This window comes from Micropterus salmoides, unplaced genomic scaffold, assembly GCF_014851395.1.
Source record: "Micropterus salmoides isolate LMB-PRFRI ecotype aquatic unplaced genomic scaffold, ASM1485139v1 Ms_hic_scaffold_21, whole genome shotgun sequence".
NCBI classification, from domain to species: domain Eukaryota; kingdom Metazoa; phylum Chordata; class Actinopteri; order Centrarchiformes; family Centrarchidae; genus Micropterus; species Micropterus salmoides.
The window spans coordinates 27444589-27453652 of NW_024041262.1; positions in this window are offsets into that span (position 1 = coordinate 27444589).

The following is a 9064-nucleotide window of genomic DNA, read 5'->3' on the forward strand; positions in this document are numbered from 1 at the left end:
TCTTCAATGCCTTTAGAAGGCACAGCACAAATTTGAAGTCGGTCGGACTTAATCCCTAGGAGGAGTTCGTTAAAGTACGAAGTGTGTAAATCATCCAAAATTTGACGTAAAATTCAAAATGGCCGACTTCCTGTTGATTTTAGGGCATCGCTCCAAGAGGCTTTTTTGTGCGTCTGGACAAGATACACGTACCACAGAAAATTCGTGCACGTAGGTAAAACGTGCGGCGGGGGCTACTTCGTTAAATGTCACTTCCTGTTGCCAGCAGGTGGCGCTATGACTGTCTGTGAATGTCAGCATGTACATGTGTTCAGGGCGGGACTCTCATCCTACATGTACAGTTTGGTCCAGATGTGAGCATGTACACTGAAGTTACGACAACTTCCGTGTCACGGCGAAGAGCTGATCTTTGACGCCACGCCACGGACACGCCCATTGACGAAAACTTGCAAATAGCACAACTTTTCATCTTCAATGCCTTTAGAAGGCACAGCAAAAATTTGAGGTCGGTCGGACTAAATCCCTAGGAGGAGTTCGTTAAAGTACGAAGTGTGTAAATCATCCAAAATTTGACATAAAATTCAAAATGGACGAATTCCTGTTGATTTTAGGGCATCGCTCCAAGAGGCTTTTTTGTGCGTCTGGACAAGATACACGTACCACAGAAAATTCGTGCACGTAGGTGAAACGTGCGGCGGGGGCTGCTTCGTTAAATGTCACTTCCTGTTGCCAGCAGGTGGCGCTATGACTGTGGGTGAATGTCGGCATGTACATGTGTTCAGGGCGGGACTCTCATCCTACATGTACAGTTTGGTGCAGATGTGAGCATGTACACTGAAGTTACAACAACTTCCTGTTTCATGGCGAATCATCGACGCCACGGACACGCCCATTGACGAAAATTCGCAAATAGCACAACTTTTCATCGTCAATGCCTTTAGAAGGCACAGCACAAATTTGACGTCGATCCGACTAAATCCCTAGGAGGAGTTCGTTGAAGTACGAAGTATGTAAATCATCCAAAAATGGCCGTAAAATTCAAAATGGCCGACTTCCTGTTTACTTTAGGCTATGGGTTCTTGAGGCTTTTTTGTGCGTCTTGATACGATACATGTCCCCAGAAAATTTCGTACATGTAGGTTGAACGTGAACCAGGGGCTAATCTTTTCCAATTTTCTAGGTGGCGCTAGCGAGTCATTTTGCCACGCCCATGTGCGAAACTTCAGAATACGAAATTTTTCACCGGTTCTGACATGTTTGCAAATTTTGGTGAGTTTTCGAGTATGTTTAGGCCATGTCATTTGGGCCTACTTTGCAGAAAAAAAAAAAATATATATATATATATATATATATAATCCGAGCAAATTCAATAGGGACCTCGCACGGTCGTGCTCGGGCCCTAATAAATATAGAAAGAGGATTTTATGAAACTGATCACATGACCTCTGAGCTGAACATTACAACATCCAAACTAATTAAAATGCAGTTGATTGTTGATTAAGCTCCAGCTGCAGTCATCTCCCTGTTTTCATCTGCTGTTGATCCAAACTCAACTCGTGCTCCATGTTCACCTGCTCGTCCTGATGAATCCAGTCTGTTTCCACACATTCAGAGGTTGGCTCGTCTAACATGGACTCCCTCTCTCATAGTCAAAGAAAACTGTTAAAGATCCGTAAGGAACAAAGGAGGAGATTTGGAAATCTCACAAGCTACACTATATTGCCAAAAGTGTTGGGACACCTTCCTTTACATGCACATGGAGGTTAATGACATCGCAGGAGTGTGTTCATGGGAATTTTGACCATTCTTCTAGAAGCTTATTTGTGAGGTCAGGCACTGATGTAGGATGAGAAGGCCTGGCTCACAGTCTGCTCTAATTCATGCCGAAGGAGTTCTATCGGGTTGAGGTCAGCAACTATGATGGGGAACAGGGTAAATATTGCAGATTAGCACTGTTACAGTGAGCATGTTAGCATTTAGCTCAAAGCCTCGCTGTGACTGCATACAGCCTGACAGAGCAGCTGCAGACTCTTCCACTATCCAGTCTGTGGATGCAGAGTCGTCTCAGTGGAAAGACTAGGACGCATTAAGACCAGAATATCCTGGTTTCACAGTAGTATTGAATATTAAATCTTGAGACAGGAAAAGACGTTAATCTTCTCTAAACAGTTAAATGAACTCGTTTAAATGTGGATCTTCTCTGTCTTTCCCGTCTAAGTGACTCCAGATCAGCTCAGAAACCTACTGCTCCCCGGGATCCACGTCTCTCAATCCGATGTAGACGAGATCTTTGGCCGAGACACACGGCTTGATCCAGGAGAAGTTTGGCAAGACGGGAACCTGGTGAGGAAGGAACAACATTCAGCACCCGGTCTGCATGATGAGAAGATACGCTCCGAAACAAACACGCATCTCGTCTCAGGACTGACCTCTGAGTGCAGCTCGTGGAGGAGGTAGGACATGGGCTGCCCGTGGATGTTTCCGGTGGACGAGGTCAGCGGCGTGTTGATGTCGGCGTGGGCGTCGACCCACTGCGGCCGGGAAAGGAGGGGATGTCAACAACTGATTTTCATTTCGAAACCAAAACAATGTGTACAAATACTCGATTACAATTCAAAACCCTACTTAGCAGAAGTAGCTACACAAGTATTCTCAGCTCCATGTAAAGTATCAGCAGTAAAAGTACACAAGTATTCTCAGCTCCATGTAAAGTATCAGCAGTAAAAGTACACAAGTATTCTCAGCTCCATGTAAAGTATCAGCAGTAAAAGTACACAAGTATTCCAGGAACAAGGAACCCAGGACCCTCTGCAACGGGAGGAACCCAGGACCCACTGCAACGGGAGGAACCCAGGACCCTCTGCAACGGGAGGAACCCAGGACCCTCTGCAGCGGGAGGAACCCAGGAACCCAAGACCCACTGCAACAGGAGGAACCCAGGACCCACTGCAACGGGAGGAACCCAGGACCCTCTGCAGCGGGAGGAACCCAGGACCCTCTGCAACGGGAGGAACCCTGGACCCTCTGCAGCAGTCAGGGTACCGTTAGCTAGCACGTGGAGGTCTGTGCAGCCCTTCAAGGATATGCCTCCCCAGACCATCAGTAGTCCCCGAGAACAGGCAGACTGTAGAGAGGCATTTCAGTCAGTGAGGCTGTCAGTTCAAGTCGGTCAATGAACTGTAGGTTCATCTCTGTGTTCTTTTTTAGTAAAGGGAACCCTCCTCTATAAAATCATCATCACCTCTTTAGATGAAAACGGCTTACGACTATTGGGAAAGAGAGAGTTATTAAGTTATTCTGTCTAATCGAATTGCTCTTGGAGACAGACAGCCTTGCGTGTGCTCTCATTGTGGGCTAAACGCTTTAGCAACACATCGGTCGTCTCAGCATGCTTCTTCCGAGCAGCTCACCAACAGAGAAATGTGAGGTGTTTGTGAAACATCATTTCAAGCATCAAATCATCAACTATAGCTATAGACTCAGACGTGAGGTCACAGTTTGGTGTGTAAGAAGATCTTACAGGAACTAGTTCAAAGGTTCTTTTAACCAGAGCAGAACTTTGGCTCTTTGCTGTGTAGTGTTCTGTGATTCTGTCCTCTGTCAGCCCACTCTGGGTGGACTTACATCCCCAAATCCATCCATTTCCAGCCCACTTGGCTTCACTTGTCATGTGCAAATGCCCTCCGTGGAACAGCTGACGTCAGAGAAGTAGAAAAAGAAACAAACAACAGCGGCAGCGTCCTTGTCCTTGGCTTCACTCATGGGTTCACAGCGTGATCTGTCGGAGGATTTCGGGACGACTGAGGCTTTTTCCCGACCTTCATCCGCTGGCTCCGACGCTTCCTTTCCTCGTTCGGGAGCCCGTTCTCGGCTTCTCCCGGTTTGGATCCGGAGACGCTGCAGCAATCCGACTCCGAGGAAGCGGTCGTGCTCAGCGTAGTGGACGATGACTTCCGGGTGTCGGGGCGGCGTCATCTGGCGGTGCCCGACTATGACGTGCTGCTGGAGGTGGTGACTAGAGCCGTGGCTAAGCTCAACATCAACTGGCCACAGGAGGAGCAGACACCACAGGCTAGTGGTAAGCTTGATGAAAGGTTTCTTAAGCACCACGCACCACCTCCACGCCGGTCTCTGCCATTCTTTCCTGATTTACATGATGAACCGAGTAATCATGGGGCAGACCCTTCTCTACATGGCTTTCCACACCCCGATCACTGAACTACAGTAATGTGATGGGGGTTAGGGACCGTGGTTATGGGAGGATGCCTCGGGTGGAGGATGCGCTTGCGAACTATCTCTCCCCTCGACTTGCATCCTCCCTGGAAGAGCCGGCGTTACCCTCCAAGCCATGTCGCACCGCATCTACGCTCGTGGGGAAGGCGTACATGGCAGCGGGCCAGGCAGGTGCGAGCTTGCACACCATGGCGGTGCTTCAAGCCTACCAAGCCGACCTGCTACAGGAGATGGTTCAGAGGGGGGTCCCTCTGAGGACGCACCTGCCACCATCGAGTCCACGCCGTACTGCCTGCACCGAGGGTCTGCAGTCAGGCGGATCTAAAGGACGCCTTTTTCCACGTCTCCATCCGTCCTTCTCACAGGAAGTTCCTGAGGTTCGCCTTCGGGGGTGTGGCTTACTAGTATCGGGTTCTTCCATTCGGCCTGGCACTTCCCCTCGCACATTCACCAATTGTATGGATGCAGCACTGGCCCCGCTGAGGCTCCGGGCATCCAGATTTCAACTACATTGACGACTGGCTCATCCTAGCCCAGTCTCGAGAGTTGGCGGTTCGGCATCAAGATGTCGTTCTGGCTCATCTGTGGCGTTTAGGGCTGAGGCTCAACGCAAAGAAGTGTGTGCTGGCGCCCACCCAACGGACTACGTTCCTAGGGGTAGTATGGGATTCGACAACGATGCGGGCACAATTGTCTCCGGCACGTGTTGACACCACATTGGCTGCCGTGAAAGGGGTGAAGTTAGGCCACGCCATCACTATGAAGCACTTTCAACGAGTGTTGGGTCTCCTGGCGGCTGCATCCAGCGTAATACCATCTGGACTGCTGCACATGAGACCCCTGCAGTGGTGGCTAAGGAACAAGGGTTTTTCCCTGAGGGGAAATCCTCTCCGTCTGATTTGGGTTACGCGCAAGTGTCTTCGTTCCCTATCAGTTTGGAGGGAAACTTGGTTCCTGTCCCAGGGGCCCGTGCTGGGAGGGTCTTGTCGCCGGCTGGTTATTTCGACAGACGCCTCCCTCACGGGCTGGGGCGCGGTCATGGACGGCCGCTTTGCAAGGGGATCCTGGCAGGTGCATCAATCCGAGTGGCATATCAACTGTCTCGAGATGTTGGCGGTGTTCCAGGCTCTAAGGAGTTTCCTGCCCGATCTCCAAGGCCACCACATCCTGATTCGCTCCGAAGAGAACAACATCTGGCCTATCTGAATCACCAGTCGGTCTGCTCCCGGGGTTCTGGAGCGGGTCCGCCAGGACAATGTCGGCCTACTGCTCGTAGCCCCGTTCTGGCCAACCTGGGTGTGGTTCTCGGACATCATGTCGCTCCTGTCCCAGGCGCAGGGCCGGGTTCTTCACCCTTGCCCCGCCATATGGCGACTGTGGGTCTGGCCCCTGAGGGGGCACAGTACCTAGAGGCGGGTCTAACAGCCGGAGCAGTCGAGACCCTCCTGAGCTCCAGGGCCCCGTCCACACGGAGGATGTACGGCCTGAAGTGGAGTGTTTTCTCCACTTGGTGTAGGGAGCGGTCGGTGGACCCTGTTACCTGCCCGGTGGTTCAGGTACTTGAGTTCCTCCAGGACCGGTTCTCTGCTGGTCTTTCCCCTTCCACCCTCAAGGTGTACGTGGCAGCTATTTCGTCTTTTCACACCCCTCTGAGGGAGGGGTCCTTGGGGAAACTTCCCTTGGTTGTACGTTTCCTCCGTGGTGCCCGGAGGATGAGACCTGCGACTCGGTCCAAGGTTCCCACTTGGGATCTGGCGGTGGTTCTTGGGGCGGTGGCTGAGGCCCCCTTCAAACCCCTGGAGTCAGCTGAGGCTAAGCACTTGACCCTCAAGATGGCCTTTCTCCCTGCTATCACCTCTCTGAGGAGGATGGGGGATCTCCAAGCGCTTTCTGTTCCCCGCAAAGCCTGGAGTTTGCCCCGGGGAATATTAGGGCTATCCTGCACCCTCGTTCAGGATACATCCCTAAAGTGCCTTCTTGTGCGGCAGGGTCCACAGTGCTGCAGGCATTTCATCCTCCACCTCATGTGACGGCGGAGGACGGGAGACTTCATCTGCTCTGCCCTGTCAGAAGCACTGAGTATTTACACTCTGAGGTCCTCCCGTTGGAGGAAGGCTGACCAGCTGCTAGTGTGTTTTGGGACTCCCAGGGCCGGGCTCCCTGCATCCAAACATACTATTAGCAACTGGATTGTTCAGACTTCCCTGGCCTATCAGGTGCGCGGTTTGCCTTCACCTGTGGCTGTGAGGGCTCATTCTACCAGAGGCATGGCGGCCTCTCGAGCCCTCCTTTCCGGGGCCTCTTTGCAGGATGTTTGTTTAGCGGCTGGCTGGGCCACTCCGCACACATTCATTCGGTTTTACAGTCTTGATCTTCCTTCGGCACCTGGCACTCGTGCGCTCTCCTCTTAGTCGTGCCACTTTATTGCACACAGGGGCAGGCGGGGTTTTCGGCACGGTTTAGTGGGTATCTCGTTCCCATAGTGTCGTAACCGACGCAGTTCAAGTTCCCTCGAAGGGGAACGTCTCGGGTTACGTATGTAACCCTGGTTCCCCGAGAAGGGGAACGAGACACTGCGTCGGTTACGACACTATGGGAACGCCTCTAGGCGAAGCAGGTCTGAACGTGAATGAAATCACTCCAATCCTATTGGCTTGTTTCTAGAACGGTAAGGTGTGACGGAATAACCGGAGGAGTATAAAGCACACCTGTACACACTCATCATTAGCTTAAACTATGAAGCTGGCGCTTCAGGCGGGGAGAGAGGTGCGGCGGGCCGACGCAGTGTCTCGTTCCCCTTCTCGGGGAACCAGGGTTACATACGTAACCCGAGTCGTTTTTCCCCGAGGGGAAATCCTCTCCGTCTGATTTGGGTTATGATGATAGATATTGTTACAGACTTTTGTTGTTGAAGCTGCTGGTTCCTGTTGAGCTTTGGAATGTGCAATAAGTGTTATTAGCACAGATCACGGTTGAGCCAAAATAGAGAAGCTGATTTTTATTCTTTTACCTATAGGAGATTTATTATAACCTTCTGTTTTATTTTCATCAACAGAAAACTACTGTCCTGTTATGTCAACAAAGTAGTTAACTAGCATTTGAATACTTCATCCCCAAGGGAAGGGTTCTGGATTTCATGACCTCTGTAATAGTCTAATAAACCCTAATTAGCAAAAGGCAGCTGGTTCTCAGTAGAAGGATCAAACTTTAGCTCTTGAAGTTTTCAGTTGATGAAGTTGTAAACTATATTTTGTTATAATTCTAGCTTTTCTAGGAAATCCCATACAAACAAGGAATTCTAGGAAAGAGGAGGCCTGTTAGCGTGACTAGTGACTTAGGCTTTAGTTTAGAATGAGGGACATAGTCTATATGTTACTGAAAGACTACATTTAGAGTTATTTGGACGCTGTAAACACATTTGGTTTTTTTGCTACTTAAGAATTGTCCTTATTTTGTAAGTGTAACTAAAAATTAAATATATAGTTTAGATTACAATATTCTCTTAATAGAAATATCACATTCTTTTATTCATCCATGCTGGAGTGTCGCTCCATGCTAGCTAAGAAGGAACTAAGAGGGAACTCCGTGTCATTACGTGCCAGCCAACAATGGACGTTTCTGTAATGCAGTCAATAAAATGCCTAAAAATTTAGATTGAAGAAACAAGTACATTGCAAAATTGATAGAAATCTTGTCTATAACTGCTCAATTTCATTTCACAATATTGGGGGACAGAATTATTCCAAAGGTTTAGTAAAAGTTGATAAACCTGTTTTAGTGATTACTTACAAAAAAAAAAAAAAAAAGGATCATGCTGCTGAGCATTTTAATCCTAATTTATAATTATGAAGAGCAAATACAAATAAGATAAAGATGAAGGCCCTTTAAAAAGGCCTACTTCACCATTCCATAAAGGTCATAAAGCACCACAGACAAACCTGAATTCCCCTAAGAGAAAGTTTAAATGACAGCACTAATAAAACATTTTATATAATTGAACCCTGGATAAAGTACCTTTTGCTGCTAATACTGCAATCTTTGATATTTGGGCATGCATCCAAGTAATTTCTGAATAACAGGTAAAACTGTATTCTCAATAAAGTGGCCCTGAATATTTTTGTATCACAGAGAAATGTTTAAATATTACTAACACTGATGTCCATTTTTGAAAGAAACAAGAAGTCTTTAACAGATACAAACACTCATTAGCTGAAAAAAATTAACCGCATGGAGGTCCCCTCTTTGGTAGGTAGATACTGCTCAAGGATCCAAGTGCCCTCTTGGCAATTTCTTGAAGACAATGTTCTGGTTTTATTTTCACAGACTCCCATCATTGGCCTATGGTAACCCCTCTTAGTCTCTTATCATTGGCTCACGGTAACTCTGCCCACCCTCTTATTTTGTATGTGACAGCATGTGGGAGATAACTGGTGAGGGGTTGGGGACCGTTGCTTCTGGTACAACCAGATTATTATATATAGTCTGTAGTTCCAAACTCTTGTCTGCGACTGATAAAAATAGGTTCCTGTTTCGAAAACGAACTCTGTCTGATAAAACCAGACCGATTTTAACAACCGGAGTCTGGGGTTATAGATAACTCTATTCCATAACTGGTCTACAAGATTACCTGAAGATGCTAATGACAGTTAAAACACACAACACAGCTCATTGAGAAAACAGAGAGAGGTGCGGGGGGTGGAGCACATTCCTCAATTCACCCTGCACAGCCTATGCTACACCAGAAAGAGAGAGGACAGAGAAGAAGAGACACAGACTCTAGAAGGATTAAAGTTTTAAGACTCACAAGTTTAAGACTAGGCTACAGCTTTGG